Below are 26824 nucleotides of genomic sequence, written 5' to 3'. Positions count from 1 at the left end.
GAGAAAGTGACTTTTAAACTGAGCTGAATGATCAATAAAAGTTAGCCACATAAATAGAAGTGAGGAGAATATACAGGTAGGGGGAAAAGCAAGTGAAGATAGAAATCAATATAGAATATGGCCTATTCAATGAATTTTTAAAAAGTCAATATAATTGGAACAAAGAGAGAAAGGGGAGTAGCAAGAGAAAGGCTGGAGAAATAGAGGTCAGAGCTGGTAGGTTTGGTTTTCATCCTAATGGCAATGAAAAGACACTCAAGAGTTTAAATAAGAGAATCAATATAATAAAATACCTTTTTAAAAATTATGATACCTTCTTTGTGAAGAATCAATTGAGGAATGTAGTGCTGGGTATCAGTGAAGGCAAGGCTGTTGTCGCGATTCAGGTAAGAGCTGACAGTGACTGCTATAATGGTACCATGACCTGTTACCATGAATTCTTGGTACTGAAGGTAAAGATAAGTGAAAGCATTGAGTAGTTATTTAGAAGCTTGAATGGGTAGGAAATGGTTTCTTTGAGTATTAGGGGGAAATGTGATTGTTGATGGCATGAAGGATGGCTGCCAGAAGTTTGATATGGATAACTATGGACATTGGATTAATTTTTTGAGTAAACATTGAGATGACAATAAAGATGTGTGTGTGCGTGTGTGTGTGTGTGTGTGTGTGTGTGTGTCGGAGGTGTAGTGAGGGGTTCAGTTTTGGATATGTTGATTTGAATGCCCAGCAAGATACCAAGGCAGAAATATTGAAAGGTAGTTGGACATTTGGGACATGAGTTGGAAAGTAGTTGGAGTAGGTCATCAGTACATAAGAAATAACTGGACTTGAGAACAGGCAAAGCCACCTAGTCAATGTAGACTAGAAAGAGAAGAGAACCTGGTGTAGAAGGCTGAGGGACACTAACATTTAAGGGTTATGTAAAGCAGTGGGAGAAAAGAGTACGGCGGTTTCATAAAGCCACAATGAGTGTGTGCTTTCAGAAACGGAACTTAAACAAGAATTAGAATTGTCCTTTGGATTTAGTAATAGGGGGGTCACTAGTGCCTAACAAAATGTTTGTACCTCTAATGGTAAAATGCCCAACAACAGGGAATAACAAGAACAATGTGAATGATGAGAAAAGTAATGTCTTCAACAGTGACAATGGTAAATACTTGTAAAAACATCCATTTCCTAGAAAGTATCAGCAATGTCCAAAACATGAGGAAGTGGAGAAGAGTGTAGACAGAAGTTTTACAGAGACTTCAGTAGTTAACAAGTAGCACAGATAGGGCCTATGAGCACATAGCTTGCAATGACATTTATGGTTGTTATTGCTTCTGTGGCCCTATACTCTCAATTGTCGTCTTAATGGTGTAGACAGTTTGAAACTCAGCGAAACAGATTAGATATGATGATTATGATAATAGCACGATTAGAGAACTCTAAAGTATATCTTAGAACTACCTGTTAATAATTCATATTAGGACAACTTCCATTTTGAGTAAGGTGAGAAGGAATTGTAAATAAAATATATGAGATGGAGACTCAAATCTCCACTAGGCACACAACTTCACATCTCAGGGAATTCTTGGGAGACATCGCATAACACTAGCAGAGACCAGGGTCAGTAGGTGTGGATGCCAATAAAAATTGTGCACTGCCTATCTGAGAGGCATGAGAGATGCAACTGTAGTTTACAATTTTGATTCTATGTGCATCATAGAAAGCATCTCCAATTAGAATAGAGTGTACCTACTCCCGAAAAATGAACAGCAAACCAAACAAGGCCATTTGGAAAATTAGATGCACATCTCCTATGCATATCCATTGTCAAGTATATAGAAACTGAATGAAGAGATATTTTTACATGGAGGGGTTGCAGATGGAAGGTGTCTTCTAAATATGCAGTAACTCACACTGTTAAAGGTGCTTCTACCTTTCTTTGTCCACAAGTGCTCCTGCTTTGTCATTTCACATAGACCCCAGCTTAAAGCTGATTGGTAACACCTATCTAGTTTTCCTATATCCACAGGGTGAATTGTACCTAATTTTCTCTGCATAATTTTATTATTTTGGTTGAAAGTTATAATATATCACACTACACTACTTTAATTTTTTGGAGGGAAATATAACAGCAGCCAAAGATCTTACTCTAATTTTCAAAGCATATAAGGAGTATTACTTTTAGGAAAAGCAGAATAGTTACAAATAACTGTTTCTCCTGATGGTGTGGATTGTTCATTTTAACTTCAGTTGTGGTTATAAATAATATTTTCTCAAAGCTACCTTTTTGAGCTGTTACATTTTTTAAATGGTCACACATCCTTATAGCTTTCTCCAGGCCCCTGCAACACAAAGCTAGATGCTGCTCTGCCTAACTGACCACTTGGGGGAGGATTTTGTAGCAGAGCTATATTTAGCACTGGTTTCTCAGTACCATGGACAGCACACTCCAGATTACTATGACAATTCAGACTTCTGCAGAGATTCATCACATCTAGAAGAAGGTTGGGTGGTATTTGTAGCCCCTCCAGGAGCTGGCCCTTCATCTAGTAACATGACATTCTTTGGGAAAAATGAAAAGGGAACAAATCTTGTTTTATCTATAGCACTATGGTATTAATAGCATCTCAAGTCTTGTCCTTCTTACTTTTATATGACAATATACATCAAAACCTGAGAAGAACTGATAGTCACAAAGGCAAGCCAGATTTAGAGGGTGAGATCAATTCTAGGCCATTCTCACTACGCCTGCTTGGATGAACCTATCTGTACCGCAGGTAGATTCAGGGACAAAGGGGTTTGGGAGATGATTGCAAAAGGAGAAACAATCTATGAAAATATGGGAAAATTTTACTAAGTCTTTAAGACTATTGAAGCTATGTGATATGATGAAAAAGACACTGGACTCAGAGTCAAGATTCCTAGGAACCAAGAGACAGGTATTTTGTGTAAACTTTAGAGAGCCATTTTATTTCCTAGACTTGATTCTTCATGAGAAAAATAAAGGACTAGACTAATTGATAATAATATTATTATATAGTTTTCAAAAGGAATTTTATACATATATCATAATTTAATATCCATGTAATTTTAGTGTATTGTTTACAATATATTCTTTGTATTTTATTCTCCCTTGAGTGAGAAATTGCAGAGAAGAAAAAAAATCCCTATTATTATTAGGACAAAAAACTTGGATGACAAGCAATTATACAACCGGAGCAAGTAATTACACTCAAAATTAAAAGCTTTCATTCTGCATATTTTAGGCCATTAGACTGAATAACAATCTGTCATCTATCTGCATCTGTTCTATCATTTATACATAGCAACATCCTTAGAATTTATCATATATTCTGGGAACCAAAATTCACTGAAAAAATTAAGAAATAATCTTTATCCCTCATTAGGCAGAAGAATACCAGGCTATGTGTATGGTGTGCTCATGTAGGGGAATGTGAACATTCATTTGCTAGCCATTCCTTACCAGAAAATACCAGGTACAAACTTGTTCCTGAGGAGGGGGGTGGAAAAAACCACAGTGAAGGATTTTGGGTAGTTGAAGATGTATGTTTTAGGGATAGGATTTTCAAAACAAAATTTGGGGTAAAGAGACCCCAAAGGAATAGAAAGAGACTTTGATCCAGCAAGAGCATTTATGCGTGGGATTTGGTGACAGCAAAGCCAGTTTTTATGCCTAAATTTTTATGCACTTTCACTTTTATTATCAACTCTAATAGCAAATAAAACATATATTCATGTCTTCAAACCCAGACTTACTGAATCAAAAGTTATGGTGTTGATGCCCTAGTGAAATTACTTGAAAAAATTGAAACTGGTATAAAAGAATATGGGGAAATCAGAGTTCAAGGTGATGCTAGCAGCTAACTCCAACCAGGAATCTGAGAAATGTTAGGCAGGAATTGACAGAAAATGAAAACAAAACTCCTGGAAGAGGAGCTGTGATTGCTGTTGGCTTCCCACCTGGGATTATCCTCACACTCTTTGCTTATACTCTGAAACTTTTAAAGAGAAGATTCTCTTATAGGAAACAGGTAAAAATCCAGTTTTGTGATAAATATATTCAGGTGAGAAGAGAGCAGAAGTCACTCAAGCAAGCTGAATCAAGGTATTAAAAAGCTTAGGGGGTTAAATAAGTACAGTGTAACTCAATTATTTGGAAGATGGTTAAGATTCTGTTGGGAAATAGTGAGAGATGGAACATCATGGTAAAATTATGTAAGACCACTTTGTAAAGAGATGTTTACCATGTTAAGTTGTATGGATTTAATTTGATGGTAATAAGGAGAAAGATCAACATTTTATAAATGATCTTCAAATTTTGTTTTTGAAAGTTAACTGGTACCAGTGTGAATACTGGGTTGGAGTGGGGAAGGGCTGAAAGAGATGAGTTAGAGAACTACTGCAACAATCCAGCTTAGGGATGGAGAAAGAAAGTCATTAAGGCAGTGGTGATAGTAAAGGAGAGGAAGGGATAAATTGGACAGATATTTGAAAGGTAAAAATAATCAGTTACTGAAAGATGGTGTGTAAAGGTTATAAAATTGCTAACGAAGGCTCTAAACACAAGAGCTTGAAGAATTGGGTAAATGATAATTTTATTAACAGTAGTATAGAATTCAAGAACTAAATTATTGTAATTTTCATCCAGGCTGGGTCAGGCTGCAGGATATCCAGGTGGAAACACTCCTTGAGTAAGTTTGGAGCTCAGGAGACAGTAAGGGCTATAGAATATAAAGTTTATCATAGATAATCTATAGATATCTCCTACTATAAATGTTCTACCATTGTACACCCATGTCTTCCTCTAATCTCTTGATCATCCAAAATTAACCAAAACCTTATGAGATCAGGTTTGTTTTTTTTGTTTGTTTGTTTTTGACTGTGAAATTGTGCTAAAAAATTCGTGAAAGCACCAGCTTAAACCTATGCGGACACATTGAATATTTTTAAAAAAAGGAAAGAAAACATAAAATCTTTCTAAAATTTAAGTTTTAGTAAATTACATTTAGTAAAATGTATTAACATTATCTTAGATTCCATTAAGACCTATGACAAATACTTTCAATTTTTCCAAAACCTTTAAGCAGTTTTCTGCCAAATACACCCAACTTAATTTAGATATCTTTTACTCACACAATTCACACAACTTCAGGACCATGATGTATCCTATCACACCTTAATTTAAAAAGCAAATAAAATGTCTTCTGTTTATGGAGGTATGAGCTCAGCATGATAATTCAATGTTCTATCCAGTTGCTAAAAACAGTGTGTTACTTGTGCGTTGTTCAAAAAACCATGTTCAAGATGCCCTTCTGTGTAGCTCTTTCTATGATAATAGGTAATGATTTCAAATGAGCGTATTTCTAGGCAGTTTTGCCAAATAATAAATAAATGTTATACAAATTAATAAATAATTTAAACAAGGTTAAGAATGCTCATATGTACTTTAAGTCATTAAAATAAATATGAAGAATTACACATAAAGGTCTATTGACACAGATAATGAAATTAAAAATGTAATTTTTTAATTGAAGTATAATTAAAAAACAGTATTAGTTTCAGGTGTACAATGAGTCAACAATTTATACTTTGCTCAGTGCTCATCATGATAAGTGTAGTCTTAATCCCCTTCACCTATTTCAACCATCCTTCCACCCACCTCCCCCCAAAAAGTAAAATTTACATCACATTTCATACTCTTTTTGGGCTCACCAAGAGTTCTCAGAAAAAAACTACATGAATCTTTTTTTCCCATCCATTTTTTGTTTTTATTTTTTTATTTTTTATTTTTCAAAATTTACATCCAAATTAGCATATAGTGAAACAACGATTTCAGGAGTAGATTCCTTAATGCCCCTTACCCATTTAGCCCATCCCCTCTCCCACACCTCCTCCAGCAACCCTCAGTGTGTTCTCCATATTTATGAGTCTCTTCTGTTTTGTCCCCCTCCCTGTTTTTATATTATTTTTGTTTCCCTTTCCTTATATTCATCTGTTTTGTCTCTTAAAGTCCTCATATGAGTGAAGTCACATGATTTTTGTCTTTCTCTGACTAATTTCGCTTAGCATAATACCCTCCAGTTCCAGCCACGTAGTTGCAAATGCAAGATTTCATTTTTTTTTTTATTGCCGAGTAATACTCCATTGTGTGTGTGTGTGTGTGTGTGTGTATGTGTATTTATACACCACATTTTCTTTATCCATTCATCCATTGATGGACATCTGGGCTCTCTCCATACTTTGGCTATTGTGGATAGTGCTGCTATAAACATGGGGGTACATGTGTCCCTTCGAAACAGCACACCTGTATCCCGTGGATAAATCTTTTGATGGAATACTTAGGTTTACCTAAATAATGACAAGTTCTGGTTTTTACTTGATTCTCTTTTTTCCTCACCTGCTTCCTCTCTAACATTCATCAGCAAAGTCAACAAAAACATATTCTTATTTTTTCTTCTTCTTTTCGGTAATCTCCAAATGCACCCTAACCCAAATAAAAATCATTTCTTATGTGAGAGAGAAAATTATCTCTTTCCTTTCCCTCTTGCCCACCCTTAAATAGATTTTCCCTTCAAAATAATCTTTTAAACAAAATGTGTTTACTTTTTTTAAATCCTCAAAAGGTCCCCATTACACATAAAAACTAAACACCTTACACTGTTAATGTCCTTCATAATCCTGTGCCTACTTCCAACCAAAATTCACTCTTTCTCCCTCTAGCCTTTGTGCTTCAGCCATTGTGGGCTTCTTCTGATTCCTCAAATGTGCCACATCTATTCCATCTCAGGGTCCTGGCATCAGGTCTTCTTTCCACTTTGAACACTGTTTCCCTGGTGTTTGTTTAGCCTGTTCCTTATTGTGTTCCAGATCTCTCAACTTGAATAGAAAAGTCTCTATCATTGTCCACTTTCCTCTGTGTAATATTAAAGTCCAGGACTGTTCTGTCCATGGGAGAGATGGTCACAGTGGTGAAGAGCCATCCAATGGCCAAGGTTTGAAGCTGTGGTTATATTCATATATCATATCTCTGGAAAATTATTAAAACTTGCTTTGCCTCAGTTTCTTATCTGTAAAATAGGGGTAACATTAGTGATTACCTCCTAAAGCTCTTGTGAATATTAAATGCATTTAACTAGGGCTGGTGCAATTTAAAGATCTGAGAAATGATCTATTGTTATCCCCTGTACCTCACACCTTGAACAGCACTTGGTACAAGTGGAAATCTAATAAATATTTTTAAAAAATGAAAAAAAAGCGATCACGCTATACTCCTTATTTATATTGAAGTGATTTTTTTTCTTTTAGAAAAGATTCATTATCTTCTTTAGTTCTGTCTCAAGATATGGGTATATATCCAAAAGGAAATTTATTTTTTTTTTCAACGTTTATTTATTTTTGGGACAGAGAGAGACAGAGTATGAACGGGGGAGGGGCAGAGAGAGAGGGAGACACAGAATCGGAAACAGGCTCCAGGCTCTGAGCCATCAGCCCAGAGCCCGACGCGGGGCTCGAACTCACGGACTGCGAGATCGTGACCTGGCTGAAGTCGGACGCTTAACCGACTGCGCCACCCAGGCGCCCCGGAAATTTATTTTTAAATTGTAATCTAACTTATAGATGTTAATATTAGATTATGCTTAAGGCTCACTGGTCTTATAAAATGGAACTAGTAATCCCTGACCTTCAGCAGTCCATAGAAATGTAAAGAAAAAGAGAAATGAAAAATAGCAATAATTTGCTAGCTGTTTGTTAATTTAGTCGCTGTCTCTGTGTAACCCCACAGCTGCAATATAAGGCAGTTTTGATTGTAAACTGGGAAGAGTATAAATTATGGCTAATTAAAAGTGCCAAGGAGATCTGCAATATGACAGAATGCAATTACCCAATTTGGGCATGGGCCAGTCCAGTACTGGTTATCTGCTCTTGGAAATAATGTGGAGTTTTATGTGGCTAGAACAACTTGGTAAAATATAGCTGCTACACTTAGCTAGTATCTCAGTTTCCCACAGTCTCTTCATAGATCTGCATTCCTAGGACTATGTACTACTTGGACAGGAGTTTGTGGAACTTTCTTTCTCACAAATGACCACGTATATGCACAGATCTAACTTTATATTGGCTACAGCTCAAGAGTGCCGTGGTTTCCTGGTCTGGGATATCTACTGCCCTCAGAAACCACAGGCTGTTAATTTGGTTTTGAGTCAGAAACTGCTACTTTCTTAGTTGGGGATTGAATAAAACACAATTTGGTCCTCTCTTCAGCCAAGAAGATGGAATTTAATATAATATTTTTTCTTTTATGTATCTTTTATGTGTCTTGGGCTTTAATTTCATGCATATAAAGAATACTTGCAAGATTTTTTAATACTTTTTATTAGGTTTGCTTTCATTCTGAGCTGTGAGTATTATGAGTTCATTAATTTATTTCAAACGTGGAAGGAAAGTAGGTTTCATTCTAATACCTACCTGCCTTATAGTAGTTTTCATTATTCCCACTTAACACAGTGTTAGAGAAGTTAAATTCCTTCTGTAAGATCATTCACCTTGTCCCTGGCTAAGCAGGGTTTCCAGCTCAGATCTAGGTGATTACAGAACCACCACTTTTTCCACAATACCCCCCTAGTTTATAAGGACAACTAGATGCAAAATTATAAAGAATGTTGAGAAAATGGATCTGACATTATCTAAGGCCTTAAAATTTTACCCTTTGGTTATAGAAAATGCTATGTATGTGCATAATTAGTGAAGACATCGCCTCCTACTGCTTCTGCCCTTTTCTTAGAGGTCAAGCTATGATTATTGCTGGGATCCATGCATATCTGGCAGTATCTGTGCCCTGGTAAGTGAGCCTAAAGGAGACCATGGGCTTGAAGGGCTGAGTGGCTAGAAGAGGAGTTACCATTTCAGGAAAAGAATCACACATGACAAACTCATCTCCAGGAGTTGGAGCTGATTTCAGCCTCCCTGCTGCAAGTGTATTTCTTGCTCCTCCACAAGAACACATTCCACACTGTGTGATATTTGACAATCATTGCATGATGTGTTTGCTAAGAGACTGTTTGACTTCCTTGTGCACCAGCAATGTCTTGCATAGGGCTTGAAGCAGGACTTCAAAGTCTGTTGGTAGTGTAATAGCTAAAAGCCCTACCTCTGGGGTCAGCTCCGGGTTCCAATTTCTCTGTCACCAGTTACTATCCGTGTGACTTTTGACAAATTCATTAATCTTTCTGTGTCTCAGGTATCTCATCTGTAAAATAGACATACTAATACTACCTACTTTTGACCGCTCAGTATAAGGATGAAATGAATTAATATCTGTAAAATGCATGGAAGAGCTTAAATAATGGATTGGGCTTAAATATTCCCCTATCGTGGTCATAAACCTTTGTTCTTTAGTCTTGCTGGGGCCTGGAGAGGAGCTTGGTTTGGCTTGTACAGTGTAGAGAGGAGCAAAAACTGAAATAGAATGTGTTCAGAAATGGCACACACTCTTCACTTTTACATAGTCCCTACTGCTACATGTTTTCTTACATTCTGCACCCTACACTCTTGTCTCATATGTCACACCTCCAGTAATTTGTTCTAAGACAGTGATAAAATTATTAAGGAGGACAGGACAGGGATTTGAATTCATTAGGATGGCACCGAGGTTTGATTCAATCCTTCTTAAATGCAACTGTTCAAACAGCTGTGAATCCATGTTAATGTACATCATCTAAGCTACATTTTCATATACACATATTACTTTTTAAAGCCAATACTTTATTTAAAATAGTGCTTGTGGAACAACTATTATCTTCTAATTACATAAATATGCATACAACTGTCAGGTTACATATCAAATGTTAACAATTGCTGATGTTTGCTATAAATAAATTTTCAATTTTTTATTTTAAAATGGTAGTAGAGGGGCGCCTGGGTGGCGCAGTCGGTTAAGCGTCCGACTTCAGCCAGGTCACGATCTCGCGGTCCGTGAGTTCGAGCCCCGCGTCGGGCTCTGGGCTGATGGCTCAGAGCCTGGAGCCTGTTTCCGATTCTGTGTCTCCCTCTCTCTCTGCCCCTCCCCTGTTCATGCTCTGTCTCTCTCTGTCCCAAAAATAAATAAACGTTGAAAAAAAAAATTAAAAAAAAATATTAAAAAATAAATAAATAAATAAAATAAAATGGTAGTAGAAACATTTGAAAATTTAAAAATACCTTTTCATGTGAATACTTATTTTTATTAATAGTACTAGACTAAATCATATTCTATCATGTACTGTCTCATAATTTAGCCAGACTTGTATTAATGGACATTTTAATTTGTTCCAGTTTTCATGATTATTTAAAAAAATATTTTTGTAAAAACATTCATACATAAATTTTAATGCCCATCTCAGATCATAGCCTTAGGATAAATTTCTCTAATGTTATTGCTAGGATAAATGTTTTGCTGTTTTGGGGGCTCTCTATACATATTACCAAATTACCTCTAGAAAAACTGTACAAGTATACACTCTATATAAGAATGTGTGAGAAAGTCTGTTAAAAGGGCTTTCTCCCACTGAAGCTAACAGATCTTTCACCAGATTTTGTAAATGAAAATATGGTATATCAGTGTAGCTTCAATTTGCATTTCTTTGAATATTAGCAAGGTTGAATGTATCTCCAACTTTTCATTGGTTATTTAAAATTTTTCTGTTATGGGGCACCTGGGTGGCTCTGTTGGTTAAACGTCCAACTTCGGCTCAGATCATGATCTCATGGCTGTGAGTTCCAGCCCCACAGTGGGCTCTGTGCTGACAGCTCAGAGCCTGGAGTCTGCTTGGGATTCTGGGTCTCCCTCTCTCTCTCTCTCTCTCTGCCCCTCCCCTGCTCAGGCTCTGTCTCTCGGTCTCTCAAAAGTAAATAAACATTAAACAAAAATTTTTTTTAATTTTTTTTTTCAACGTTTATTTATTTTTGGGACAGAGAGAGACAGAGCATGAACGGGGGAGGGGCAGAGAGAGAGGGAGACACAGAATCGGAAACAGGCTCCAGGCTCTGAGCCATCAGCCCAGAGCCTGACGCGGGGCTTGAACTCACAGACCGCGAGATCGTGACCTGGCTGAAGTCGGACGCTTAACCGACTGCGCCACCCAGGTGCCCCTAAACAAAAATTTCTTAATAAAATTAATTTTTTTCTGTTATGAATTACCATTCATATTGTAATGTAAGTTTTCATTTTAAATTGGGTATTCATGTTTTCTGATAAATCTGCCAGAATAATATGGATCCTAAAAAAATTTGTTTTTTCATAATAATACTTTGCAAAGTATTTCCTGGCAGGTTATTTACTTTGTAATCTTGCTTTTTTCATGTTTATATGGTCAAATCAGGTGTTAGTTTGTCTGTATTTTCATGCAATTAAGTCAACTTTACAAAGTCCATTTCCCTTCGAGTATTCATTTGTTCTTCTGTGTATTCTTAATTTTTACTATATAGATTTCAATCTATAGTCCTAGAACTTATTTTGAGAACTATAAGGATACATGTTCCTTAGGCTTCAATTTGATTGTACCATCTACATAAAAATCAGCTCCACCTTTTGTGTATTCTAGAAGAATATAGGATTAGCTTTGTGTGGGTGTGGGTTTTTGACAATTTTTTTTTCATCTATTGCTATTTGTCTCTTTGGGGTTTTCCACATCCGTTTGCATCTGTCTTCATAATTTATATTTTCCTAGAAAACCAATTCTTAGAAAAATTTAAATATTTCCTGAATATTGAGCATGTTTTTCTCTTAATTTTTTTTCATATTTAATTAATTATGTCTTTTACTTCTCTATTTTCCTAGAGGTTTGTCCACGTCATCTTTTTAAAAAATCAGCTCTTGGATTTATTTATGAATTGTAATACTTACTTTGTTCTACCTTATTCCTGATTTTATCTTACTAAGTATTCATTTCTTAATATTTTAGCTTAGGTTACTATTCTTTTTCATGAGGAAATGCTTGGAATCTTTTCATTATTTGTCATTTAATAATAAAATAATAAAAAGTAGAATTTTTCAAACTTATGGATTATTTTCTTGTCCTCTCTCTGTCCTGTGTTTTGTCCTATTTATTCAAAGAGTTTAGTAAACTTTTCCTACCAGTCCATGTCTCTAATCCTTGTTCCTACCTCTAAGGACACGATTTGGAATTTTTAATACAGATATTATTACATTATTTTGCTATTGGAGAGCTTCTCCTCTGAAAATTTTAACTTTAAAACTATGTTTTATAACAAGATTTAAGACAAATTCTGTCTCTTTTTTGTTGTTGTCGTAATCACTGGTGTTAGGAGTTTTTACTGAGCTTTCTAAGCCATAAATTTCTTATTCATAAAGAGACGCAACTACTTTCACGTGGGAAGGTGACACATGGAAAGAGGCAGGGAAGAATGAGAACCTTGGTAGGGTACTCTTCCTGGGTTCTTGTTTTTGAGTCACACTGTGCCCTTGCCCTTTCAGAAGTTGGGTTTATCAACAGAATTCTGAGAACCAAAAAATGTCATTATTTCTAATTTATGTAGTGCTTTTGACAGTTGCAATAAAAAAAGCCTGAGAAATGTCATTAACACATTTTCTGAATGTATACATACCTTAGAATGCCTTTATGTCCCCTCACAAGCAACAACTTAACCATGTATAATATTGTCACCACCTAATTTCTTCAACATCTCATGTGTTGTGCTTATCTTGGACATAGTTTTGTAAAGGAGAAGTTAATATCAATTCTTTTTTTATTCATTTAAGTAAGCTATATGTTTTTTACCTGGATGTACATAACATTTTTCTCTTTTATCAATGAATTTAAAATTTTTTCCTCAAGTACTGATTAGTGAGCATTTCCATAAATTGATTTTATCTAGAACAGAATGAATCTTTTAAACTTACACGCATATCCATTTCTTTTTTCTGGAAATGCCCCATTATATACTTGTCTATTTTTCCTATTGAAGTTACCCTGAATCTTCCTTCCAGAGTTAATGTTTATTTTTGTTTGACTTTACTGTGCTTTAAAAAATGGCCCCTAGCCTCAGTAATTTATTTACAAAGCAAGCATTTATATCTTGTTTACGTTTTTTTTTTAATTTTTTTTCAACGTTTATTTTATTTATTTTTGGGACAGAGAGAGACAAAGCATGAACGGGGGAGGGGCAGAGAGAGAGGGAGACACAGAATCGGAAACAGGCTCCAGGCTCTGAGCCATCAGCCCAGAGCCCGACGCGGGGCTCGAACTCACGGACCGCGAGATCGTGACCTGGCTGAAGTCGGACGCTTAACCGACTGCGCCACCCAGGCGCCCCTTGTTTACGTTTTATGTCACTTATGTTACAACTTATATATTTTTTATTCTGTGATCTAGGTTGATCAAAAAGGAGTAGCTCCTTTTTGGAGTTTGCCATTCCTGTGGCAGAAGGAATAGTAAGGGAGATGGTAGAAACATGGAGTACTGTCCAGAAGTTCATCTTGGAAGTTACATACTATTATTTCCACCATGTTTTCTTAGCCCAAGCAACCCATGACCAAATTTGAAAATACAGAAGCATACTCCACTCCAGGAAGGCACTGTAAGCCATGTTGATTTGGGTAGAAATATATTATCTTCTTACAGGGCAGGGAGCACCTTATTGTAAACAGTAGTAAAATCAACGACAACATCTATGCTATTGTTGTCTATCCCCCAAGTATATTAGCTTTTTTTTTTTAAATCACATACATTATTTTGCTTTTTTCCTCTACATACATGAAAACTGGTCAATTGTATCTTTACTGATTCAGAGTTCTATGGCACTAATTTTCCTTTTACCATCATTAAATGGGGTCCAGTTGTTTTAATTTTCTTGTAAACTATCTTCTCATTTACTTCAATTACTATGTTTCTTCTTCATCATATTCTATTCTTCTTTTATAGAGGCCATATACTCTTAAAATCTGCTTTAGATAAAAATAGTCACAAAAATTTTTTTCTCTTTCCTTTGTATTTACTCACTGTTAAACAGGGTGAGATTTGTCCATACTCAATAATTGCCAACACACAGAATATATACTCTTTCTTCTTCTTGTTTTAACCTCTGGGTTATGTGCCAAAACCTCTTCATAAATCAGTTGGAGAGGACATTGATATAAACATTTTAATACTAAATTTCTGTGATGTATTCACCTGTTTTGTAGTTATTTTTGCTTATTGTCTTCTCTTAATGGCCATCTACTCTTTGGGCTCCTAAGATTCAGGGTTCTCATGAATTATATCCCTTTTTCCACCTATAGAATACTGCTTTGGGGGACAACAGCTGTCGGATTACACATTGCCATTTAAAGTTCTCATTGATTATTGTTGATCATTTATTCTGTAAATATGAAGTATCCCCTTGGTTTCAAGAAGATAGTATGGGAGGAGTAAAAGAAAAGAGGAAAGATTGGTGATATTTATAGGGCAAGAAGATCAGCATTTCTTCTCAGAGTAGTTTCTTATGAGTAGGAGGAAGCCCCAGAACCTCCACACACGATTGTGCCCTGCACAAGGATGGCCAGTGATGAACATTGGCAGGAGTTGAAATTCATCCCTCTTCATCAACCAAGCCATATGCTCTTCATCAGCCTGAAGAAAGGGTGCCTTTTGGCTGCTTGCACAACAGTGTTACATGTGCTAACAGCAGCCCAGTTTTTTTTTTTTTTTCTGTTTATGCACTTAATACAAATAGGGTCCTAAATATATAGTCTTTTGTGTCTGGCTTCTTTCAATATTATTTTTTTAATCTTCATTCATATTGTATGTAGTTTGGTTCATTCTTTCTCAGTGCCAAGTGGTATTTATGCAATTTATCTATTCTATTATTATTGTTCATTTGAATAGTTTTCAGTTTGGAACATATAAATATTTTTGCTATGACAATTAGAGTAGATGTTTCAAGGGAATATATTTGCTTATTATTAAATATATTCTTAGGGGTACAATTGCTATATTATTATATATATGTTATATTGTTATATAGTCTTATGTATATATAGTTTTAGTAGTATGAGCATCTAATTTTCTAAATTGTTGGGGCACCTGGATAACTCAGTTGGTTAAATGTCAAGCTCTTGATTTTAGCTCAGGTCATGATCTGCGGGTTCTGTTGGTGAGATCTAGCCTCTGGTCCAGCACTGCATTGACAGTGCTTGAGATTCTCCCTTTCTGTTTTCCTCTGCCCCTCCCCACCTCCAGCTCACTTGTGCGCATGTGCTTACTCGCTTTCTCAAAAAATGAATAAATAAACTTAAAAAAAAAGTGTTTTACTAGCTGACACTCCCACCATCTGTGCATTGGGGTTCTGGTTATTTCGTATTTTTGCCATTGCCTAATACTTCTATGTTCTTCTTTTTTCCTTCTGATGGGTATGCAGTGGGTTTTTATTAGGATTTAATTATCAAATCCCTAATACTTATCATATGTATTAACATGTTGAGCACCTTTTAACATATATATTAAACTTTTGGATATGTTCTTTTATTAAGTGTTAATGTCTGCCCATTTTTCTATTGAATTATCTTGTTTTCTTATTGGTAGGGGTTCTTAATACAGGCTTTTGTTGAATATTTGTTTTATGAAAATGTTTCATGATTTGCAGATTTTTTATCACTCTCTGAAAGGTGGTTTTTGATAACAGAAATTCTTAATTTTATTCTAATACAGCTTATTAAGTTTTTCTTTTGTGATTACTACCTTGGAGTCCTATTTAAAAAATCTTTGCATTACCAAGTTCACAAAGATTCCTTTTTAATAAAAACTTTATTATTTTACCTTTCACTTTTAGATATGCATTTTGAACTGGTTATTTTTATATGGTAAGCGTCCAGACACATTTTTCTTACAGATGCCCAATTTGATCCTAGGTCCTCTATTGAAAAGTTTATCTTTTGCCCACTGTAATATAGTATCACCTTTCTCATAAGTTCTAGGCAAATTGTAAAGTTGAAAAGCATTTTTTAAAATGACATAATGTGTAATAAGTGCTCAGTATGAACCACATTTTAAATGGCTTTTCTTTTTCTGGAGTTAAAGTATTTTACAAACTTCTTACTTATTCTTATTCAACTTAGTAAGAAGCAGTCCTGATACTTCCTTGGGTGATCTGCTGATTTTTATTAAGCTTTCTTGCCATGTGCAAATGACAAACATTAAAAAAAAATGAAGTAAAAGATGATTCTTCTGCTCATCACGACCTCTACTCACTACAGTGGTAATGCACTCATTAATAGACCTTTTATACAGTCAGAGAAATTTCTATCTCCAAGTAACCTTAGAAATGTATTGATTTTAATATAAGAAAATTTTAGTCCCAGAAAAATGAAGGGGCTTGTCACAGTACTGGTTAGAGAAGGAGACTGGAGTTTAAACCCAAAAAATTCTGGGGCACCTGGGTAGCTCAGGTGGTTAAGCATCCAGCTCTTGATTTCTGCTCAGGTCATGATCTCAGGCTTCTGAATTCAAGCCCTGCCTCATGCTCTGTGCTGGCAGCATTGTTCTTGCTTGGTATTCTCTCCCCCCCTCTCACTGCCTCTCCCCTGCTCCTGCTCTCTCTCTCTCCCTCTCTAAAAAAATAAACATACTCTAAAAACCCAGAAATCTTGGGTCTTTTCTAGAGACTCATATTTTTAAAAAAAAACAAATAAAAGAAAAACCTGACTTACCTAATAATTTTTGAAAACCTCACAAGTCAACAAAAACATAATTTCACTAGCCTCTTTGCTCTCCATATGATTGGAGATCACTGCATCTCTGAATTTTGAGCTTAAGACAATGGAAGCCCTATTGCCAGGTTCCTGAGGATACTTGTTATGGGCTGAATGTTTGTGTCCCCCCCCCCCCCCGCCAAATTCACATGTTAAAATCCTAATTCCCAAAGATGATGGTATTAAGAGGTGTGGGACCTTTGGGAGGTTCTTAAGTCATGGGAGCAGAGCCCTCTTGAGTGCTATTAGAGAGGGGCAGTAGGGGGATGTATTAAATGGGTGATGGGAATTAAGGAGTTCACTTGCTGTGATGAACACCAGGTGTTGTTTGGAACTGTTGAATCACTATAGTGAACACCTGAAACTAATATTACACTATATGTTAGGTAACTGGAATTTACATTAAGGAAGGAGGGAAGGAAGGAAGGAGGGAAGGAAGGAAGGAGGGAAGGAGGGAAGGAAGGAAGGAGGGAAGGAAGGAAAGGAAGGAAGGGAAGGAAGGAAGGAAAGGAAGGAGGGAAGGAAAGGAAGGAAAGGAAGGAAAGGAAAGGAAGGAAAGGAAGGAAAGGAAGGAAAGGAAGGAAAGGAAGGAAAGGAAGGAAAGGAAGGAAAGGAAGGAAAGGAAGGAAAGGAAGGAAGGAAGGAAGGAAGGAAAGGAAGGAAGGTGCTGAAATACCTTTGGCTGTGTGAGAACTGAGAGAAGGCACTGGCTGTGAACCAGAAAGAGAGCCTTTACCGAAACGTGACTATGCCAATGCATTGATCTCAGACTTCCAGCCTCCAGAACTGTGAGAAATAAGGTTTCGTTGTTTGTAAGTTATTCAGTCTGTGGAATCTTGTTATAGCAGCCTGAACAGACTAAGACAACACTTAACCTCTTGGTGACAAATCAAGGAAGCAACAGAGAGTGGAAACGAGAGACCCTGCCTGTGTGAATTCTTGCTGATATTAGACTAATGACTCTAAGCTATCATTCACTGTGTAGACTTTGGAGAATTATAAAACAATTTGTGAAGAAAACCAAATTTCATTCTTAATGTATCTGTATCTGTATATATGTGTGATAGGGTATTTCTAGTTTCTGTATGTTGTATAATCTTTCATGTATTTTTCTTGATCTTTTTAGTTGGACTTTATATAAATTTTTAAAAAAATACAAATTAAGTCTAATTGAGAGCCATTCCATATTTTTTTTTATCCAGAGGTCAATATATAATGTAGCCACACATTTCCTCTTTTTGAAAATTGAGTCATTTGCTTCTTTCTGGTTGTCCTGCATTTTTCTCTTCCTGCATAATTAAAATATTTATGGCAGTGACTCTGAGATCATATTTGTACATTTCTACGGCTTCCTAGTGTATAAATCTTCTGTTTCGAGACTTGGGTTAATTTAAAGTAACTAGGGAGTGTCTCAGACCATTTACATATTACCTCAAGCAGTAATATCTTTTTTATATTGTTCTAGATTTTTAGCTTGAAAGTCATTTTCTTTGCTACAAAAGATGGAATTCAAGGAATGTTTGAATATTCTTCCTTCTTTTATTTGTTATAATTTTCACTAAGCAGTATGTCCAGTTTTTCTTCTCATCTCTACAAGTAATTTTAGAAGAGTATAGATTTTTTTTTTTATTTTAAAATTGGTGCCGTAATGGACTCAAGAACACATGGATGTGAATCTTAATTCTGTTTTGTTTATTGGTTTGAGTGACTTTCTTAGCTTTTAGAAGTTTTCTTCACCTGTAATTCTGAAAAAAAAATACATATAACCATTTAAGTTTTGTTAAGCACTTAAGGAACATACAATGTAAATAGAAAACATTTAGCATAGTGTTTGGCATATAGTATATAAAACACATTGTTAATTTCATTAAGTCACAAATTCATTTTTTCTGTGTTTTTTGGAGTCATCATCACAGAGTAATTGAGAGTGACTGTGTCTGAGTTGCGTCTCTGGGAAACAGACCATGAACTGGATTTAGGAATGCAGAAGTTTAATTAGGGGGCTAGGGGGTGTGCAGGAAGAGGCTTCAGAATGCAATCCAGATCTGTCTTCTGTGAAAAGAGAAGAAAGTCTTAAACTGATACAGAATTCTGTCACATTCTCATCTGGCCAAAGGAGCTTTGGAGCAAAATTACCCATAGAGCAGACTCACGATAGGTAGAAATGCCAGACTCCAGCATCTCTGCCATGCTCCTCATTGGCTGGGGAAAGCCTGGGAAGAGTGTAACATTGGTTCAAAAATTTAGATATTGTAATGAGGCACTGTCAGCCAACTGTGTTTCTTGCGGCCAAACAGCCAACTTTCTTGGAGGGAAATCGAAGCGATGCCTCTCAAGCTGCCCCATAGGTTTCTGGAACATGCTACCTGTGTTCATTCAAATATGTCCCCTTCACTTACTAAATGGGGGGTTGTAAGGTACTTAACCATTCTGCTCTTGGTTTCTTCATCTGTAAAAAGAAGAAAGTAATGGTAGTTATAACATTATTGTGAAGGTTAAATTAAATAACAGAGAGTATTTTAAATAGCATCTGAAGTGCTCAATAAATACTTGCCATTATTACTGTCATATTCTTACATATTTTGCTACTTTGATTTACTCTTGCCTACATACTCCCTTCTTGCATTTTATGTACATATTGTTTTTAAAAAACAGGTTTTGGGCACCTGGGGGGCTCAGCCGATTAAGCATCCGACTTCAGCTCAGGTCATGATCTCATGGTTCTGGGGTTCAAGCCCCTCATCAGGCTCTGTGCTGACAGCTCAGAGCCTGGAACCTGCTTCAGAGACCGTGTCCCCCTCTCCCTGCCCCACCCCTGCTTGTGCTCTGTCTCTCTCTGTCTTTCAAAAATGAATAAACTTTTAAAAATAACATTAAAAAAAACAGGTTTTGCTGTGAACTTAAAATTGCTCTTAAAATCATCTTAAAATAACTTTTCAAAGAGTCCCCTGAGTGAATATTCATTGTTTATATGCTTTTCCTTCTCTGATTTCTTCTTGTTCATTGTTATCAGTCCAGGTAATTGCACATATTAATATTTCATTTAATAATCCCATTTGGTATAGGTAAGAAGAGAGTCTACATGAGATTTTCATGTCAAAAGCTTGCAGAGTCGACGTACTAGTTCCACAGTATGAACAAAATAAGTTTCTTTGAGAGAAAATCATAAGCACTATGTGCTATATCCTTCCCAGATAAAAAGGAGCTATTTTATATCCATCAAAGTTGAAATAAGGTTTAGTTTAGTGGACCAGAAAAATATTACCTGTTTTGACACAAATACAATAGAACAATTCCAAAGAAATCCAATTTTGAACAGCATTGCACGCAAGGATTACAAAGTTTCAGAAGATTTGGATTTTCTGAATGCTTTTTCTTGTTTGAGGTGCTCTCCTAAGATTAACTGAGCATATTATGTAAGGATGAACCAGCTTTATCGTTGTGCTTTTTCAATCTCTTTGAAAATGAAAATTTAATCACGAGCCATCATATTCACAGATTCTCATCCATTCCAAGGATCTAAGGTTTTTTTTTTTTAAGTTGTAGTATATTTTATTTCTTAAATCATTATAAAAATTTCTAAGTTGTGAGATTTAAAACTATTCTGAAGTTTTTTATTTTTATTTTTATTTTTTTATGTAGTTGATACTAGTAAAGTGATATGCCAGTGTGAGCCCTGGCTTGACAAGGGAGCCCCATAAAAAGCTTTGGTTCCCGATTAAATCGTCTTTTAAATAATAACACATAAAATCTCAACAAAGGTCTAAGGTTTTAGATGTATCATCCTCTTAAGAAGATATTCCTTGACAGCTGTCCCAAGGCCACTACTAGTATTCTTACATAATGATATAAACTAAAAACTATAAACTATGGGTGCAAAAAAGAAATTGGATTATTTCGGCCGGCTTAAATGATCATGTCTTTTTTAATGATGTTTTTAAAAATCATGTAATAGTGATAGCATGACATATAGAGAATGTAAGTAATGGATCTGAGTTCTCTTTTCATATTTTAATCACCACTTTTCAAACATTGCCTTAGCAATCATGTATTCACTGTAAATACTTACTGAGTAACTAATTTGTGGCCGGCCTACTTCTAGGTACAGTGATATAGAAGTGAACAATTGACCTAGGATTTATTCCCCAGCTTAAGATTCTCCATTATAATTAAGAATTCTTACATTACCTGCAAGGCTAAATCAATACACAAGTCTCTACATCTATGAGCTTAAATCATACAAGATCCCCTGAGCTTATTCCCCTGTAAACCCACACTGTTCTACTGCCCTTCTCTTTGTCTTTGAACATGTCAAACTTTTTCCTGCCTCAGGCCATTTGTACTAGTAGTTATTGTTATCTGGTATGCCCTTCCTTAAGATCCTATGGTTTCTTCTCATTATTCAGATCTCTGTCAAAAGTGCAACTTCATAGGCCTAAATAAAATGGCTCTCAACCCCACTCTCCAATCACTATCCTTTAATACTGTTTTTTTTAATCTAAAATAAGAATTATTGGAAGTTATCTTATTTTTAAATATATGCTGATTTTTACAGATCGTTTATGCCCTTTCTGATATTGTGACTCCATTTGACAGCCATTTCCCAATTTTTTGCCCTTTCTCCGAGAACCTACCATGTGTTGTTCCTGGATGACTTTGCTCTTTGTTCTATCATAGCACTGACTACTCTCTGTGTTATAGTGCTCTTTGTACTTGACTGCCCCTGGAACTAATATGTGCTTCACGTCCATATATACAGCTCCTGCAGCAATGCAGTACACCGTGATTTCTGGGGAAAAGAAAAAAACTTATTGAGCAAATTAATGAATTAATTTTTACATTTGTACAATATTTACCACTTAATTACTATATGCTGTTTCAACCGTTTCACATAAATAAGGGGAAAAGGGCGTAAGCTTAATATCTCTTCTTTATTAAATGTTGCAGTGTTACATTCTTTTATTTTTTTAAGTATTTACTTTTGAAAGAAGGAGAAAATGTGAGTGGGGGAGGGGGATAGAGAGAGAGAAAGAGAAAGAGAGGGAGAGAGAGGTGGGAGGTTAGAGACAGAATCCCAGGCAGGCTCCACACTGTCAGCACAGAGCCTGAGGCAGGGCTTGAACCCATGAACCATGAAGTTGGATGCTTAACCGACTGAGCCACCCAGGTGCCCCAAAACAGTGTTATATTCTCACCCTAAAATTCTGAGTCATGTATTCTTACAAGCCACTTGTGAGTTCTAAAGTATTGAATCTTTTTCTCATTAGAGGTCTATAACATAGAAAGCAAGTACCAAGAACTATGAATGTTTGGGGTACTACCATTTGAAATTTCTGTTCTAGGTCACATAATTCCCTTAAGCTAATTATGGAGAAAATCTCTGACATTTCATAGGAAGGAACTCATTTGAATATATGCATGAGAGGATAGGAGAAGCTTTATGTACTAATATTTTAATTCTTTGGATGTTTTATTTCTATAACCATTTTAATATATATCCCTTCTGTAGCAAAGAGCATATTGAATTTCTTCCAACAGTGACAATATCATTGGAATTTCTTCCACCAATGATTATAGTTCTTCAGTATCCTGAAACTCAATTATTTATTAATTTCTCAAGGAGAAGTATGCTTGTTACTTATTAACATCATAGTAGGTAATTCCTCCTATTCAGATAGATTTATGGAGTAAATCTTAGATAAGAAAAAACAGAATACTTAATGGCCTGATTATATGCAGAGAACAAAATATATATCTATTTGATTATGCTTATTTTCATAAGAATTCTGTTTCAGGGTACCTGGGTGGCTCAGTCACTTAAACGTCTGACTCCTGATTTCAGCTTGGGTCATGATCTCACAGTTTGTGAGACTGAGTCCTGCATCAGGCTCTGCGCTGACAGCCTGGATCCTGCTTGGGATTCTCTCCCCCCCACCTCTCTCCCTCAAAATAAATAAACATAAAAAAAAAAAAACAATTCTGTTTCAAAATGGAATTTAAGTCCCCAAATACTCATAAGAAAACAAAATAAAATAGATCACCAATTAATGTAGCTATAATGTGTGCCACTGAGGTAACTTCCTCATATATCACTAGAATCAACCAGAATAAAGACACTCTTGCTAGACTCATACAAAGAGAAATAATTCAGCTTTTATATTCATATATTATTCTTCCATATGTGGTTAATATACATATCAATGACAGGAACATCAGAAACTTTATTAAATAACTAAACTGGGTCAAGTATTAATTTAAAGGCATTACTTAATTCTCCAATAACCTTAGATCTAGAATCAAGTTTTTAAAAAATATTAAACTAATTCCTCATAAAAGGATACCTTTCATTACTTTATTTCAGAATGTTGTTTTATATAACATATAACGTATTTCTCTAGAGTTATGTTCTCAAGAGTATAGTAATTTTTATGATCTGGAAAAAGGTATGGGTTGGCTTTGCTTTTGCTTTCTATTTTGTTGAAGCAGTCAACTTGAACTGAAATTAATGCAAGAGAGAAATAAGCATAGTTCAATGGAAATTTCCATGCCCCACGGTCTGTGGTGTTCTTTGTAGAAATCTAGGGTGAAATGGCAGTGATTTCCATTCTAAAATTTTTTCCAACATTCTTTTCAATGCCTTTGATAGTGCGTGCAAAGAGGTATTGCAGTCACTGGCAGCCACACTTGCCCAAATACTCACGATGATTGCCCTTTACGTAGATTTATATGTTGAGGATTTTACACACTGAGATAGTCAGGAATTCATGTCCACATTCTTCCAGTGTAAAAAAAAAATGTGCAAACCACATGCCAATTGATTATGTGTAATACCTCAACTCGGTCAGCACTGCTTTAAAAGAAAGATGAACTCAGGAGCATATTGGAAAAAGAGAAAGTGTGGCCTAGAAGAAAGGAATAAAAGAGAAAAATGGTAGATGGGCTAGATTTTTATCTTGGAGTCCTACAACAAATTTAGGTTGATTTTCTTATTACCTTCTCCATTTCCCCACACATGTGTCATATTCAGTCCATATTGTTTTCCAAATCATTTTATTTTTATTAATCTTTTACAACCAGTACAGTAATTAATTCCAGAAACAGGCTTTTTGGCTTCCTGACTTCACATTAGCAAAGATAGTCCTTTAGGACTGAAAGTAATGATCTCTGGCATGCCATGTGTACAGTTTTAATTTTAAATTAGTAAAATGTTTGGCAGAAATATTAGGGACAAGTGAGGGTGTACAATGAATGAGATAACAGTTCCATTTTTCCCACACACAAGTGAAACTAGTTGCCATTAGGGCAGGTAGGATGTGGCCATGCTTCCCTACCATGGTGAGGGAATTTCTCTCCCACAGTGCATCCTGGGAAGTGATCTTGTTTTATAAACCCTCCAAAGGCTTATGATTATGACAAGAGCCATGTTGGAAAAAAATAAGCAACTGACCATGCTGTAACCATAATGCTTTTCCTATTCCATGTCTATATACTGAAGATGATCCCTCTGTAACACGTGCATTTTCCCCATAGTGAGCTCCACTCAGCTGATGTGTCAATTTATGGTCTAAAATCCAAGTATATCTGTTGGGTAAACTATGGCCCTAATTACAGAAGCATGAGGGATGAAACTGATTTGTGTTAACAGTTATTATGTTCACCCTTCTACAACTCTATGCCCTAGATGTTAATGTAATTTTTAATAAATAAGGACTCCCAAACTTGGACCTTTCCTGTTACTCCCATTAGAACTTTTAACCCATTAACCTTTAACCTTTCCCATTAACCTGTTTTTTTTAGAACATGGACCTTTAAAGTGAGCAATAAAATGGCTTTTTCTAGAATAATTCATGTGCTTTTTACTCATGAGAATATGCTATACAAATGAAAGTTCCCCACATATTTTGGGATGAATACTTGATTCAAAATGAGACTTTCTCATGAGGAATCAAAATGGAGGCTTTATTTCTCTTCCTTTCTGGAGGCCAAGAAGTTATAATTGTATTATATATTTTTCAAGTTTTTATTTAAATTCTAGTTAGTTAACATATAGTGTGATATTGGTTTCAGGAGTAGATTCAGTGATTCATCATTTACATACAACATCCAGTGCTCAACACAACAAGTGCTCTCCTTAGAACTAACTCATCACTCATTAACCCATGCCCTGCTTACCTCCCCTCTATCAACCCTCAGTTTGTTCTCTATAGTTGGGAGGTTTGCTCTCTTATGGTTTGCTTCCCTCTCTCTTTTTCTTTTTCCCTTCCCCTATGTTCATTCATCTGTTTTGTTTCTTAAATTCCACATATAAGTGAAATGATATGGTATTTGTCTTTCTCTGACTGACTTATGGAAATAATAATTTTAAAACATTGTGTTGTATTCAAAACAGAAGAGGATGATAGGTTGATTTAAGTAACTAAACAAACTCAAGGACAGCAACAACAGAACAAGAGCAATCATTGTGCTCTTTTGTGATTAGAACAGAGATTATTTAGTATACCTCCTCCCTTCAAAGGTCTGCATTTGAAAGTAATCATCAGTTTAGCCAGAATGATATTTTGCTTTTCTACTTGTATTACTGACATTTTAATATTCTCCCCCCCATTTCTCCTTTAGAAACTGTAATCTCAAAAGAATGATTTAAACACTGATGCATTTAGATAATACAATGTACATGATTGAGAAAATTTTAAATACTATAATTTAAAACACTTAATGCCACAGTTATTTTCATATTAGTTACACCCTCATGCTAGTATAATTCTAATCTAAATTTCTGGCTCGACATGTTTGATTCTGTGGGCATAATCTCAGGTGTCCAAAGCCTTAGGTACTTTTCCATTTCATTTTATTTTTAGCCTTTGTTTGATTTGAAACAATTAGGAAAAAAGCACAGTGAGCAAACTTTCAAAACCTAAAATTCTATGAATCTGTAAAAATCACCATGCCACTGACCAAATTTAGAAGCTATCAAATAAGCTTAATCAGGTCATTTTGATCTAGACTATTTTTATCCTCAGAGAAATAAAGAGGCGACTTTTCTGCCAATGAGCAGTTTTTAAAATATTTTTAAATAGATTTTATTTTTAAGTAATCTGTGCATCCAATGTAGAGCTCAAACTCACAACCCCAAGATCAAGAGTTGCATACTCTACTGACTGAACCAGCCAGGTGCCTCTTTAAAAAAATGAATAAATAAGATTTTATTTTTAATTCATGCCATTAAGTAGTTTAAAAAAATGTAAAAACTCCTTTTTCACAGATTGATTATCCCCTTCCCATCTCACCTGTTGGTCACCTGTCACATTAGTGAGAGCATGCATACCTTCTCTTAGGAACATAGCAAAAGTTACAGCTTTTCTTCCCAGCACAGGTGAAGCAATGAAAGTGAGGAAATTTGGAAGCCTTGTAAAGATCAATGAGAAATAAACGCGAAGTTACTTTGCAAAGTATAAATTACTATTTACATATAAATACGGCCATTCTTTGCCCCATTACTATTATTATTGGTGCCGTTACTGCTGCTACTACTACGACTATAGTTAATAATTGGATTTTACAAAGCCTGAAAGAATCTCAAAGATCCTATTCGTCCATGAGAGGAGGTGAACTGCCATCAGTTGATAATAGGCCTTGTCACAGAGATCCATATCTGAATTGTGGCTCAATATTCAACATCTATGTTATCTGAGCCAAATTACCTTAATTATCTGTGCCTCAGTTTCCTTCTCTGTAAAGTGGGAATACAAATTGTATCTGACCTTCAATTAAAAAAAATGTATCTGAGTAATTCCACTTCGGGTCATGATGGCGTAAATGGTACTAGATTTTTCTTCTGTGTAAATAACCAGATAAATATGTACAAATAACCTGTGTGTCTGTTTCCAGACATTAGGCTATACCCAGAGCCGACTGCCCTTAAAGAGAGGAAAAAACATGCTAAGACCTACAATTGTTTCAGCTTTCTGCCTGGATGTGTATTCCAGACTGTGGAGCAGGGCGAGAGAATTTATATAAGGGTGGCATTTTTGCTCAGTTGAGGAGTTAGCAAGCAGGAATCAGTGAAGCCTAAGCAGCTGGAATTTTTAGGGT

General features: G+C 35.6%; 1 long non-coding RNA gene across 1 annotated transcript; it reads right to left on the bottom strand.

Annotated features, from left to right (window-relative positions):
• Positions 1-18403: 18403 nt before the first annotated feature.
• Positions 18404-23897, bottom strand: LOC123609777. Its single transcript, XR_006717961.1, has 3 exons — positions 23433-23897; positions 21367-21521; positions 18404-19181 (listed from the first exon to the last, which is right to left on the bottom strand). It is a non-coding gene; the product is annotated as an uncharacterized LOC123609777 (long non-coding RNA).
• Positions 23898-26824: the final 2927 nt, after the last annotated feature.

This window comes from Leopardus geoffroyi, chromosome B2 (genome assembly GCF_018350155.1).
Source record: "Leopardus geoffroyi isolate Oge1 chromosome B2, O.geoffroyi_Oge1_pat1.0, whole genome shotgun sequence".
In the NCBI taxonomy this organism is placed as follows: domain Eukaryota; kingdom Metazoa; phylum Chordata; class Mammalia; order Carnivora; family Felidae; genus Leopardus; species Leopardus geoffroyi.
Note: the sequence above shows the minus strand (reverse complement) of the source record. Positions and strands in the feature narration are given on the sequence as shown.